General features: G+C 31.7%; 1 protein-coding gene across 6 annotated transcripts in view; it reads left to right on the top strand.

The window, feature by feature from the left end:
- The window catches only part of krz (beta-arrestin protein kurtz), a 78,793-nt gene extending 65,351 nt beyond the window's left edge, over positions 1 to 13,442 (top strand). For 3 of the 6 annotated variants that reach the window (XM_080178548.1, XM_080178544.1, XM_080178545.1), the window contains exon 18: positions 112 to 1,539. The gene's annotated coding sequence lies outside the window, so the exon portion shown is untranslated. Of the gene's footprint in view, positions 1 to 83; positions 1,540 to 13,175 lie in introns of those variants that run through there. The other 3 variants (XM_080178546.1, XM_080178547.1, XM_080178549.1) reach the window with 3 other exon arrangements.
- Positions 13,443 to 14,474: the final 1,032 nt, after the last annotated feature.

The raw sequence follows: 14,474 nt of genomic DNA, 5'->3' as shown, positions 1-14,474 counted from the left end.
CTAACATTTTTCTCAAAATAGATTAGACTTTCATTTAATAACAATCAGAAATATAACATTCAAAACAAAATATTTGAATTCAGTTTCATATATGAGATCTATATTTTACAGTGTAGAAAATGAAATGCAAAAATAAACTTGAACGACGAATTTCCAATGAAGCAGAAAGTTAATATTAAAATCTTTCAAGAAACTATCTCAGAGCTCAAGAAAACTTTCATGTAAAAATTCTTGGTAGAATTTACAGTGTGGCTTTTCAGTGGATTAGGGCGTTCTTGGGCGTTTAATCTTTAAAACTTTTATAATAATATTAACAACACTTTGAATTTGATGTATTCCCTTTAGGTATTCCTAGCGGACCAAACTATTACCTTTTTTTCACTTCTAGATGGACCAGTTCTAACCCTTCCCTTTTTTCTCCCCTTTCTTACCCACTTCCCTTTCAGTTACACTAAAAAACAAAATATTTATTTTCGAATATTTCAAATGGAATTAATTGGCTGAATGACAGCCCATGGGCTTTCCTAGCTTTAACTTAACCTAACCTTTTCTTTAAGTATATGTGGCCCTGTTTTAGTTGAAAGAAAGTTGCCTTAACATTCTCCATACATTCTGCTAGCACAATTCTGGAAATTGTATATCTAAGAAACGAAGATATGTAAAGGTTATCAACTCGAGTACTCCATAATCCACTTGTTATTCATCAAGCTGCATTAAAAAGGAGCCTTTCAAGTGACTTAATTAGCCCAGTTATTCTGCTAAAAGCATTGTTTAAAATCAAATAAAAGTTTTTACTACAAATTTGTATCTGTTTTTATGGCTGTTGATAATATGTAATGTCTTCACATCAAAAAATAAAAAACTTGTATAATGCATTAAGTCAAAAATTATATTTCTTTTCTAAAAAAATCCAAAGAAGATTGAAACCAGTGACAAATTGGTGCTTGCTTACATGTGAAGACCGGAGCACCGAAACCCCCCCCCCCCCCCCGCTTAGTTTTGACAAAAATAAAAAATAAGGGGGGGTAGTTTTTAACCCCCCGCTTAGTTTTGACAAAAATCAAAAATAAGGGGGGGGTTAAGTCTTTGCCTTGCTGAGCTTTTTGCCTCCTTGCCGTTTTCCAGACATTAAAAAACTACCCCCCCCTTATTTTTGATTTTTGTCAAAACTAAGCGGGGGGGGGGGGGTTTTGGTGCTCCAGTCTACCACATGTAAGCAAGTACCGACAAATTTTCTTTAAAGAAAATGATTTATCTTAAAAAAAGGGAATCAAGGGTAGTGCTTAAAGATTGTATTTTATTTATATTTGTTTTGATTTTAAATTATATTACTTTCAAGATCTAGAAGCTGACCCTTTATCCCTGATTTCATACTGTTGTGTCAGTGTTGTGAAGAATAATAAATATGAAAGGGGACATGCACTGGAGCCATTTTGAACTTCCTACTCAAATGATCCAGGTGTCCTATCCCTCTCGGCATGTATAATTGATAAAAAATTATTTTAAAATCTAAAATGAAATTGAATGAATGTTATTAGTCTTGTCATCATTGAAATCTTGCATTAGTTTGGGGAATTTTTTATTAGGGTTGGGCAGGCTGCTTTTTTTTTGCTGGATGCCGGATATCCGGCTGAGTTCTAATCCTGCCAACGCAGGATATCCGGCAAATTACCAGACATCAGGCCGGATATCCGGCATTATAAATTAGCCGGTTATCTGTTATCCGGATAATTTTAAACTGTTTTTAAACTATTTTTAAAAGGTATATTAAAAATATACTTTGACATCTGTAGAATCATACTGCAAAGCCAAAAATGAGAACAATTGCCCACATAAATTTTTATTAGGATTTTAAAGTTTATTTTTTACTATAGATTAAATAATTTTTACTGAATCGTGATGTTTCTTCCCTTTGTAGGTAACATACTCAGCTTTTAGAGTGTCTTGCTTCGTAAATATTGTATGCTAGTATACAGTAAAGTTAGGTCTTTTGATTTTATCTATCAATACTAATTAAAAATTAATTCTTTACAATATATCAATGAATTAACATAAAAATGTTTCATGTCTATTATACATTAAAACACATAAAAATTGGCTGTAAAGGGTTAAATAAATTAAGATGACAACAAATGTTTATGCAATACAACAAATTTATTTTTGTCACATATACAAATATGATATAAAATAAGATTATTCAAACATATTTTTAAAAATATTTTTTAAAAGTATGTATCTTTTATGAGTAGGGTTTTCATTCTTTTCATTTTTATTAAATAAAATTATTTAACTACGTTTGAAATAAGTCACTTTGTGAAAACACTCTTTCGGAAATTCTAATTTCTAATTGGTTTAAATTCAGCATTATGTTTTTTATTGTATTATGTCAGATTTTTCAATGAAATTAATTGTTTTTAGAAAAAAAAATATTTCCATTGAACAGAGTAATGTTTTTTTTATTGTATCAGTATAAAGTGAATTATATAAAATTGTTCTCTAAGTTACAATATTACACGAAGTAAAAAAAGACCTTTTGATCTGGTAAAAATGACCAGAGCAACAGTAAAAATTAATTTTTAAATCCCCCAAAAAAAGTTTATTGGGGACTTAATTCAAATTTGTGCTCTGCAGTCTGATTCTATAGGTGCCCTAGTATATTTTTGACCCCCCATTCAAAAATAGTTTAAAAACAGTTTAATATTCGGCATATGGCCGAATATTGAAAATGGCCGGATATCTGGCCCAATCCTAATTTTTATTAAAGGGGACAAAAAGGGGTAGAAAAATTAATATTCTGATACTTTTAATGAGGGGGGGGGGGGGCATTGTTAAAAATGTTCAGGGTGACCACCATGTACGTTATGTTCAATATGTTCATATTGAACACCACTTTATGTTTTTTTGGTACGTTTTTGTTCGTTATTGATTTTTGTGTTCAATATGAACATTTCAGCATACGTTATTGTACGTTTTTCTGTAATGTATGATTAGTATTAGTAATCATTAATGTATTTGTATTTCATAAAAACTACCTAAAAAAATTTCTCCGCGCTTCGCGCGCAATTTTATCAATTTATCCTGGGATTTATGACGTCATAGTGAAGCTTCCATAAAATAAAAAAAACTCCCCTCAATCAAGCATTTCAGTAAATAAAAAAAAATATTCTAACCTAGGGGGGGAGGGGGGGGGTTGACACATTTGCGTAAACCTGTAGTATAGGCTTTATCTTTGGACTGAGAGGATAGGTTATTAAAGAAAGATAAAATCATTCTAATATGATGAAATACCCGCAACTTTAAGATATTTTGGATAGGCCTCCAGGTAGTCTCTGTACAGGTAAAAGTGCAACAACAAAAAATTTTTTTTGAAAGAGTTAGGGTAAAGCGGGGCGATCTTGGTATTGGGGCGAAGTCTTTATTTTTTTACACACCTTCATCAAATGACATTTTTCTCCATGTTCTAATCGACTGACAGAAAAAAAACATAAAATCAAATTTGTTCCTTATTACATTGCCTACAATATTTTTGTGAGATGAATTTTTAGGGTACTTATTGGGTCTCAAAGTCGGACGACTACAATTTTTTTTTCGATTTTTTTGCTTCGGTCGGAAAAACGGTAAGTTGGACAAAAACTGGTAAGAGCTAGAGCTTAGACGTCTTCAGGGGACTTATTAATAATCTAATAGGCTATCCATTTTCGTTTAAAACTTTAAAAAAGCTTGTATAGTTTTTTTCTCAAATCGACTTTTTATGAAGTGGGGCAAACTCTGTTTTTTTCACTTTTTATACTAACTTTTTCAATTTTATATACAGGGCGACCACTGCATACTATATATACTATTTATACTATATAGGATGAATGTGGATACTATATCATACTATATGACAAAAATTTACTATATATACTATATAATATTACCTTTTTTTGACCAAAATTTACTATATATACTATATGATATTACATTTATATAACAAAAAACGAATATTGTCAGTTTTGTGACAACGCCTCTTAAGGTGTGTTTTGTCTTATATTTTCACTGTAGGTTTTCTCCTATTTCTAGCCCCTGCTGGGCAATCATTAACCTTTATCTTACCTAACCTAACCTTCAATAACCTATCAAAAGTTAACTGTGATAGGACAAAATACATAAAGCTCTACAGGTAAAAGATTAAAATTTCTTATTTGAATAGTTAGAGTTCAGAATATGCATCTATTTAGATGATATTAAAATATCTGAAGGACAAATTAAAATCGGCCATCAAGTTTAGGTCCTGTAGGTCTCCAAGTCTTCTCTGGACAGAGTCCACATGGAGGCCTGCAGCACCTGAACCTGGAGAGCAATTGTATTTTTTCTTCAGATATGTAAAATTGTAAATAACATCTAAAAAGATGTTTATAAGAAATTTTGAGTTTTACCTTACCAGAGTCCAGCTGGAGGCCTGCAGCACCTTAACCTGGAGCTCAATTGTCATTTTTTCTTTAAATACATAAATAACATCTAAAACTAAGCCTATGTTGTTTAATAAACTTACCTTTAACTTCTTAAATAAAAAAATTTGATTTTATACCTGTCCAGAGTCTACCTGGAGGTCAAGAACGTCCAAGGTGGGGGAATAAAGTAGTGATTACCCCCCACCCCCCAAACGAATTTGGGGGTGCTGGCGCCCCCAAATTTTTTTCCATTTTATTCCCCCACATATAAAAATTAGGGTAGTGCGGGGTTAATGCGTTAGGGGGGTCTAATTCCGGTCACTCGACCAACTTTTTTAAAACCGTTTTTTAACGGTGTTCTAAACGTTTGCGAGAGATCTTCAGAAAAGCAAAGTTGTAGTTTATTGCCTATACTTTCATTTCTTACTTCAGCAAATTTTTGTCAGATCAGTCCTTCTATGATTTTTTTGCCCTCAAAAAGTTGCAAAAAATTTGCCAAAAAAAATTTTCAAAATAGGCCATGTTCAATCTAAAATTGTGAAAAAATGGTAAGTCCTATTGACCCCCGGGTTTTTGTAAAATGAAAGATATGGCATTCATTTATCGTTTGCAATTGGAGGCGTTGTTCTAACTTGATTTTTTCATAATTTTTTTTTCGTCTCAAAAAAAGGGTCTATTCCGGTCACTTTTTTTACTTTTTTTTATTACTGTATTTATAACTGTATAATACCCTAATGTTTTATTCAGGTGATCTGGAAGCATAAACAACCTAAATGCATGACCTAAGCTTTAATCATTGCCTTGCCTGTTGTTAGATGTACATTACTAGTCATTTTACTGCTTGTATTATGTCCTGTTTTGTAGCCCAAGCTTTTCAATTTGTAAAGACATTAAAAATTTTTCAGACACATTTTTATAGTAATGGGAAGAGTATATCGCCCAAAGGAACGCCTTAAATATTTGCCTGAAGATGTATCAGCTGCATTGGCTCATGTAAGAAGGGGCATGTCTATTAGAAAGACTGCTAGAAGATTTAAAATTCCATATGAAACCCTTGCATCTTTTTCGTATAAGAGGGTGTTCGAGATTTTTGCGCGGTTTGGATTTTTTATGTCAAATCGGCTAGGATTAAGCTAGAAAGGTGTTTAAGGTGTCTAACAAAAACTCCCCAGGATATGGGTTCTATCTCCAAGATTTAGAGTACATATTCAAGATTTTGCATTTTCAAAATTCCTGTTGCATAAAATGTGTTGAAATATTAGAGTTAGACCCCATATCATTTTGAGTTAATTGTCAGGCATGTAATTTTGCATCTTTAGACACCTTAACCACCCTTGTAGGTCAATCCTAGCCAATTTGAGACAAGAAAAAATGTAACAAAAACTGCTGTCAAAACTGGCAGGATTTTTAAAATTAAAATTTTTTTTGGAAAAAATCACTTTTTTCAAGAAATTCCAAGACCTGCGAATCAGAAATTGCCTCTAATTTATGTATAAAGCTTAAAAAAACCTAATCATATTATAAAAAGTATGATTTTTTTAAAAAAGTTTGCATGAAAAAAAATCAATGTTTTTTTTTGCGATTTTACCGACTTTTTTAAAAATGGGCAAAATGTGGTAAAAAAAATTTCTGATCTGCATGCGACTAGTACCGTTAGAAAGCTAATGGACTCAGCTTTCTACTCATAGTTTAAAATGTTAAAAAAAAATATTTTAAGGGGGTGTTATACCCCCCCCCCCCCCAAAGTCAACTGACCGAAATAGCCCCACCGGTGGGGTTATTCCGGTATAGGCCAACCGCCGCCCTTTAAACCGATTTTTGACCAACTTCTAGTTGCGAGATCTTAACGGGACCAAGACAGGCTTCTTCGTTATTGCCATATCGTTCATTTGCACTCTTAAAAACCGGAAAAAGTTTCTGTTTTTTTTTAAGTTGAAGCAAAAAATTGACCGGAATAACCCCGCACTACCCTACCCAGAATGAATAATCCCTAAAAAGTTCTGGCGCGCTTTGCGCGTTTTTTTACTTCCACTTTCAAAATATTTTACCACTGCCCAAAATCAAAAGACTAAATAGTTCCACCAGATAAAAACAGTTCCTAATTATGATAAAAACACATGTTATAGTTTGCAATGGCCCTTTAATTAAACAATGCACTGGGTGTGTCCTATCAATGTCTTTTCAAAGAAGTAACATTTTCCCAATTATTAAGAAAAAAATGTTTAAATCCAAATTGATTGTCTACCTTCCATAAAATAGATCAATCAAACATTTCAATAATTATCAAAATATCAAATACCCTCTTCAAAACTAGTTAAAAAACCTTACCAGGACATATTTGAAGCTACACTTTAAAGGAGAATCATATTGGTTCATCAGTTAGCAATGCTTGTGGGTTGATTATTTTGTTTTCATGTATAGGAATGAAATTGTTTTTAGTACTTTATTATTAGTTAGGTACTTATTTACATTATTAAATTACACCCCCCCAAAAAAAAAAAAAAATTAAGCTTAGACGCCTCTGTTGGAGGCCAATTTTTTTCCTTCAAATATATAAATAACATCCAAATATATGCTAATTTTTTTTAACAAATAAACCATTAACTGCTCAAATAAAAAGTTTGATTTTTACCTGTACAGAGTCCACCTGAGGGTCTGCAGCACATGAACCTGTAGGCTAAATGTAATTTTTTCTTCAAATATGTAAAAAAAATACCCAAAAATAATTTGTTTAAAAAGTTGACCTCTAACTCTTGAAACAAGAAATTTGAATTTTACCTGTCCAGAGTGGACCTGGAGGCCTGCAGGACCAGAACTTGAATGTCGATTTTAATTTTTCTTCATTAATGTTAATAACATCCAAAAAGATGCATATTCTGCTTTATAAGTTGACCTCTTACGCTTCAAATAAAAAAAAATATTTATAACCTGTCCAGAGTGGACCTGGAGGCCTTCAAGACCAGAACTTGGATGCCTATTTAAATTTTTTCTTCAGATATGTTAATAACATCCAAAAAGATGCATATTCTGTTTAATAAGTTGATCTCTAACTCTTGAAACGGAAATTTGAATTTTTTTTTAATTGTCTAGAAACCACCTTCCAGCTAGCCTGCAGCACCTGAACCTGGAGACCTATCCAAAAATGATTAAATATATGTGAAATACTACCCAAAAGTAAACTTTTATCCCATATAACCTATAGTCTCACATTAATACCTAGCCTAATAATCACAGAGTAAGTGAAAGTGGCAAAACTCTTCTCCCCTCCCCCCTTATATGTTAAATTGCTTTGATAACAACTTTGCTTTGAGTTACTACTAAATAATTCAAAGTACGATACTATATCATACTATATGAGTAAAAAAAAATATACTATATATACTATATGAATAAAAAAAATATACTATAAAAATACTATATTTTTTTGGTTTTGGAGTGGTCGCCCTGTATATAAAAAAGTAGGTAAAATTTCGAGAGAAAAAAGTCAAATTTCTCGTACTTTGAAAAAATTGTTTTTTTTGTAGAAAAAATTGTCTGATCTTCATAATTTTTTTATGAATGCTCTTTATTACATTTAGCAACTTTAAACTTTAGGGCATGCTGTAATTAAATCAATATGTCATAGGTTTTTTGAAGCTGGAAAATCGACCACAGATTTTGTCAAACTTCTCTTGTTTTTCAACTTGAATTTTTTAGGAAATTTTGCAATTAGAACTAACTTTTTTTTGGCCAAATCTATTCAAAATTGCCTGAATTTTAAGGATCAGGCCTTAAAAGTCATAAAAAGTTATTTTTTCTAGTAGTATTTTTATGTTTATATCAAAAAAAATTTCGAAAAAAGTCAAATTTCGCGTACTTCAGAAAAATTATTTTTTTTGGTAGAAAAAATTGACCTATCTTAATAAAAAATTTTGTGCCTGCTTTTTATTACGTTAAACAACTTTTATCTTTTGGGCATGTTGTAATAAAATCAATACGTCATTGATTGTTTGAAGCTTGAAAATGCCCTACCGACTTCGCCTCGAGGCGGGGCGAAGTCTGTGCTGTTTTTGAGATCAATTTTGACAAACTCCCCAAAGTTCTAGGTTTACGTCCTTTTAGGACCTGATCGACTTTTCCAAGATCTTTCTACTGGTCTTGGTCCCCCATTTTACGATTTGCAGATTCAAAAAAACGAAAAAAGCACAGAGTTCGCCCCGCTTTACCCTAGAGGTCAACTTCAAAAACAAAATATGCAACTTTTTTAATGCTGTTTTCATATTTCATGAAAAAACATGCATATTTTGTTTCATAAGCTGACTTCTAACATTAAAAAAAAAATTCATTTTACCTGTACAGAGACCACCTGGAGCTCCGGAACCTGGAGGCCTATCCATAAAATTTTAAAGTTGCTGGTATTTTATGAAATATGAAAATAGCATTTAAAAAGTTGCATATTTTGTTTTATAAGTTGACCTCTAACTCTTATAAAAAAAAATTCTCATTTTTACCTGTACAGAGACCAACTGGAGGCCTGAGCTCCGGAACCTGGAGGCCTATCCAAAAAAATCTTAAAGTTGCGGGTATTTCATCATATAAGAATGATTTTATCTTTAATAACCTATCCTCTCAGTCCAAAGATAAAGCCTTTACTTCAGGTTTACGCAAATGTGTCAAAACTTCCCCACCCCCCCTTACAAACCTTATCAGGACATATGAGAAGTTACACTTTAAAAGAGTATCATATTTGTTCATCAGTTAGCGGGATAATTTTTAGTTGATTTTTATGTTTTCATGTACTTATAGGATCAATGAGATACTACTTTTTATAATACAAAGTAGAACGATGTCTGTCTGTCTATCCGTCTTTCTTAAGCTTAAGATCTCGGTAACCGCTTAACCAATTGGGTTCTACTCTTCTACTGGTCCTGTTGTGGTTTTAGGCTAAAAAAGCAAAGAATCCTCCCAAAAAAGCAAAGAATCCTCCCCTTTAAAAAAAATTTCTTTCTTTTTGTAAAATATAACAAGGAAGTGAGGTGGGGAAACTCCCTTTAAAAAAACTTTACAATACCTCTTTAGGCGATGCCCCTAGAGGCTAGGGGCGAAGATGCTGGAATATTTAATCGTACTTAAATAAATTAATATAAACCTCATTATTAGTTGGTACTATTTACATGATTAAATTGGGATAAAAGGTGATTAAGGGGGTAGTTAACACCCAAAACAGATTTCAGGGGAGTATAAAAATTTCTTGCGCGATTCGCGCGCCATTTAAAGGTGTAATTTATGTAAACTTTCAATTATGTCATATTTTTACATGATATAAATTATGTAAATGAGAAAATTAAACAACTGTATTTTTTTTCAGATTAAATGTAGAATATGATGATATTTTGGTACTACGTCAAACCCTAGATACGTCAAACAGTAGATGCGACAAACGCTAGACAGACAAACAGTAGACAGACAAACCCTAGTCACGACATACGCTAGATACGACAAACACTAGAATGCGACAAACACTAGAATATGACAAACACTAGATTTTTTCTAAAGGCGACAAACAATAGATACGACAAACGCTAGAATTTATCCTATTATATAAAGTAATACGCTTTTTTTGTCTGTAGCGATGGATCTCACTAACCGCTAAACCGATATAGTTCTCATTTACAGTGAAGCCTTATATGTGTCCAGGGAAGGTTATTAACTAATTTTGTGGAGGGTATCTACCCCCCCCCAAAAAAAAAAAAAAAAAAAAAATTTTTCTTTTTAAAACTTAAAAAGAAAATGAAATAATCTTTTTTGTATGTAGCAAAGGATCTCCCTATCCGCTGAACTGATATGGTTCTTCTTTAAAGTGAAGCTTCATATAGGTCCAGAAGGTTTTAAACTAATTTTGTGGAATTTAAATTATATTGCCTATTAATGACTAAAATTATAAGGTGATTATTATTTAAAGTAGTGCCTGTGGTAGGGGTTTGTAGAGGGGTGACAACACCTCCATTTAAATTTGAATTAGTATTCCCTGCATTCCCCTATTTTCCCCCAAAATGACCCCAGATGAATCGCTGCACTGATTCAAAGACAAGGACAATATCATATGTAAGTAGTCACGTAGTGCAGCAACATTAAAGCAAGATTTTTTTTCATTTGTAATAAACAAGTATTGTAAGTATGAATCTAAAAAGAAAAATTTCATTACAATTGAAATTATTTTATATTTATTAGATTTATTTGATTTAACCCACGGCCTAGGTGAAATAGATTTCTGTAAAACAAGCAACGGATTGTCAGAATTATAGATATACATACATACACTTACTACTAAATAGCTCTGCTGTTGAATAAGTGTAGTAAGGCGAGGTCATAAATGGTCAAATAATTAATGCTCATAGAATATTGCTTATCCTTAGTCTTTATTACTCCGCCCATTTATATCTCCCTTAGATGTTTAAACAAAGCAACTGTAAAAAAACTTTATGTAAACATGTCATTTAAATAAAAATTATAATTAAATTACTAAAATTCTTTATCTCTTTAATTATATTAGACTTAATTTAATAAACCTTCTTTGAAGTATCTTATAACTGTTAATGACTATAAATACAAAAAAATAACACATGCTGGTTTAGTTTTAACTGTATTGCAAAATCACCTTTTCATTGCTATATCACATTTTCTGCAGGGAAGGGACAATGATAGCAGAGCGAGAGGGGACAATGGGCTGTTTAGTAAACTAGTTCCCAAAGTTTTATAAGAACGTTTTCTTAATCGTTCGCTAAACAACTTTTGTTACTTTAATGAATTATGATTGGTTGATTTAAGAAGTTGAGTGTTCAAACGTTTCAACCACTTATTTTTTGCTATAGGGGATGTACATAGATTTTTACGGCAATTATCTTATCTAGTTAGTTCCCTGCATTAATAGAAATATAAATTTAGTATTAATGAACGAAAAAAATTATAAATATTTTATAAGTTTATATTCTAGCGTATGTCGCTTCTAGTGTTTGTCGCACTTTACAAATTCTACTGTTTGTCGCGAAATGGCAAATTCTACTGTTTGTCGTAGTCTAGTGTTTGACGTATCTATCGTTTGTCTGTCTAGCGTTTGACGCATCTACTGTTTGTCTGTCTAGCGTTTGTCGCATCTATTGTTTGACGTATCTAGGGTTTGACGTAGTACCGATATTTTATAGTTAAAGTTTTTTTTCCTCAATTTGAATCCAAAATTTGATATAATGTATACTACTTTCTATAAATACTAGCGGCTTTGCCCCAAGAGTTATCGGGAAGTCCCCCTTTAGTAATTTGTAAAAAAAAACGAGAAAAAAAGGGGGGGGGGGTTAATGCAACCATCTCGTAATCAGTGAGCAAATGGCACTTAGAATTCGAATTTTGATCTGGAATTTTGCATGAGTAATCCTTGGTAGATCTATTTTCCCTAAATTGAACAAAAAGTTGGAAAAGAAACGGCTAACGGCTGGCGGCTCGGCAGTTTAGCCATTTTTAAAAATATTTTCAAGGGAAATCATCACGAAACCTATCTCCACATAATACTCTATGCTGCTCCAAAACGTTTTCAAACGGTTCTAGCTGAGCCGTTAGCCATTACTTTTTCAACTTTTTGTTCGATTTAGGGAAAATAAACCTACCAAGGATTACTCATGCAAAATTTTAGATCTAAATTCGAATTGTAAGTGCCATTTGCTCACTGATTACGAGATGGTTCCATTAACCCCCCCCCCTTTTGTGGGAGACTTTTCTTTGCTGTGTTATTTATCTTTGTTTACAAAAAGAAAAAAATGTTCTTTTAGTTTTTTTTTGTGAGGGGGGGAGGGGCCTTCCCCCAGATAATATAGCTTAAAACCACCACAGGACCTGTAGTTATATTTCCTGAAGAGTAGATCCCAATCAGTTCATCGTTTACCAAGATTTTAAGCTTCAGACAGACAATAAGACATCATTCTACTTTGTATTATTCATATACTAGTGGGTTGGCTACTAGCCTCTAGGGGCTTTGCAGAGGTTTAATCAAGAGATGTTATTCAGATTTAAAAAGAAAAAGTAAAAAAAATAATTTGGGGGTTGGGGAATTTTTTTTTGGTGGGGGATAGTCTACTTCGCCCTCCCTTTTTGATTTCAGTTTTAAAAAGAAAAAAGAATTTTTTTGTGGTGCGGGGGTATTTTTCATTTTTTGGTGGGTTGGGGGTGTCCAACCCACCAAAAAAATAACTTAAAACCATCCCAGGACCAGTAGGTATATTCCCTGAAGAGTTGAGCCCAATCGGTTCAGTGGTTACTGAGATCTTAAGCTTCAGACAGGCAGACATCGTACTACTTTGTTCATAGATGTATATGTGTTTTATAGTTCGTTATTGTACGTTATTTTTTAAAAAAAAATGTACGTTATTGTGTTCATTGTAATTTTTTTGTAGTACGTTATTTTCAATATTAATATCAAAAAGGCGGTGGTCGCCCTGAATGTTATGAAGGACACTTAGAAACATCCTAAAACGCTAAAATTCGTATAAAGCGTCCTAGACTATAATAAAAGCAGCTATTTTACTATTAATTGCTTTTATGTTCAAAAATATTTACGAAATACAAGACATTAAAAAAGGGTCACAGGTTATATATTATTTTCAATTGTGCTTGATCCCCCTCTTATAAAAAGTATCAGGACTTTTTTATTCGTCATATCTTGAGGTTTGTAGATACAACTCCTTTTTAAAGATTAATTTTCTTTTCAATTTTAAGGTAAAAATATAAGTTTAAAGTATAGTATTGTGCATTTTGTTGTCAATTATAAGTTAAAGGGGTAGTTTCACGAAATGCATTTGAACTTAATTTAGTGAACCGCATATTTTATCCTGGTTAAATGGTTAAACTACAATAATATGGCATATATTTGAAAGAATTTCAATTTTTTACCACGTAGTTTTTAAGTTATCAAGACTTTAAAATCGTCTTTTTAAATTGCATATATCACAAAAAGACAATTTTCAAGTCTTGATATTTTAAAAATCTACGTGGTAGAAAATTGAATTTATTTCAAATATATGCTATATAAATGTAGTTTAACCCATTAACTAGGAAAAAATATGCGGTTCACTAAATTAAGTTCAAATGCATTTCGTGAAACTACCCCATTAATAATGTTCTTTATACCAAATTAAATATCTCTCTTCTACAGTTATTATATAAAGTTACATATTTCATATTTAAGAAACCTATATTATTTAAAAACACTTTTGGGTCATTTTTATACTTATAGATAGCTTTTCTAAAAGAAATTTTAACACACACAATTTTTATATATTACGCTATTATTATAAATTATCGAACATTATTCCTTTGAATTTTAAAGTTTTTAAACAAATGGGACTTTTCATTGACGAGATGCGAAGAATTTAGTCACTTAAGGCAGTGAACTCAATTATTTGGTCTACAATCCTTTTGATGGGAATAGGGGGGAGGAGGGGGCGTAAGACCCAATTTCCAAATCCAACAAAAAAAACTACGCTTTAAAAAAGGGTTAGCAGTACTTGGATTTTGCTTGACAGTTGCTTTAATGTAAAACCATTTGGAACATTTTAGAAATAGCGGTGGAATATTATAAAACCGCCATTCTCAGCTGTAATTATTGGGCTGTTGCACTGCGTTCAAGTTACTGCAATAAACAGTCACTGTGCTTTAAAAGTTTCTAAAAGTGACACATCCCCCCTTCCCTTTTTAATTTGTTGGGTTATTGCTATAAATTCCATAACTCTACAACACATCTTAGTGGAAAGTCCCCTTTTAGACAAGGATAATGTTTGATAATTTTGTGTAAAAGTCAATAGATAATAAAATGTTTATGATATTATAGTTTATATATTAATTATTAATTATGCTTGTATTTCATATTTAAAAACATTATTTAATATAATTATTATTGTGCAGTTATTAATTATAATATTATTTTTTTTTCAATTGTCCATTTTCTAATAAAATAATTGAAGCTGTTTAATATAAAAAAATAACTTGTGTCTTGATGTTTTATTTATTAATTATTTC

This window comes from Acartia tonsa, chromosome 12 (assembly GCF_053477335.1).
Source record: "Acartia tonsa isolate MP-2025a chromosome 12, ASM5347733v1, whole genome shotgun sequence".
Taxonomy (NCBI): domain Eukaryota; kingdom Metazoa; phylum Arthropoda; class Copepoda; order Calanoida; family Acartiidae; genus Acartia; species Acartia tonsa.
Note: the sequence above shows the minus strand (reverse complement) of the source record. Positions and strands in the feature narration are given on the sequence as shown.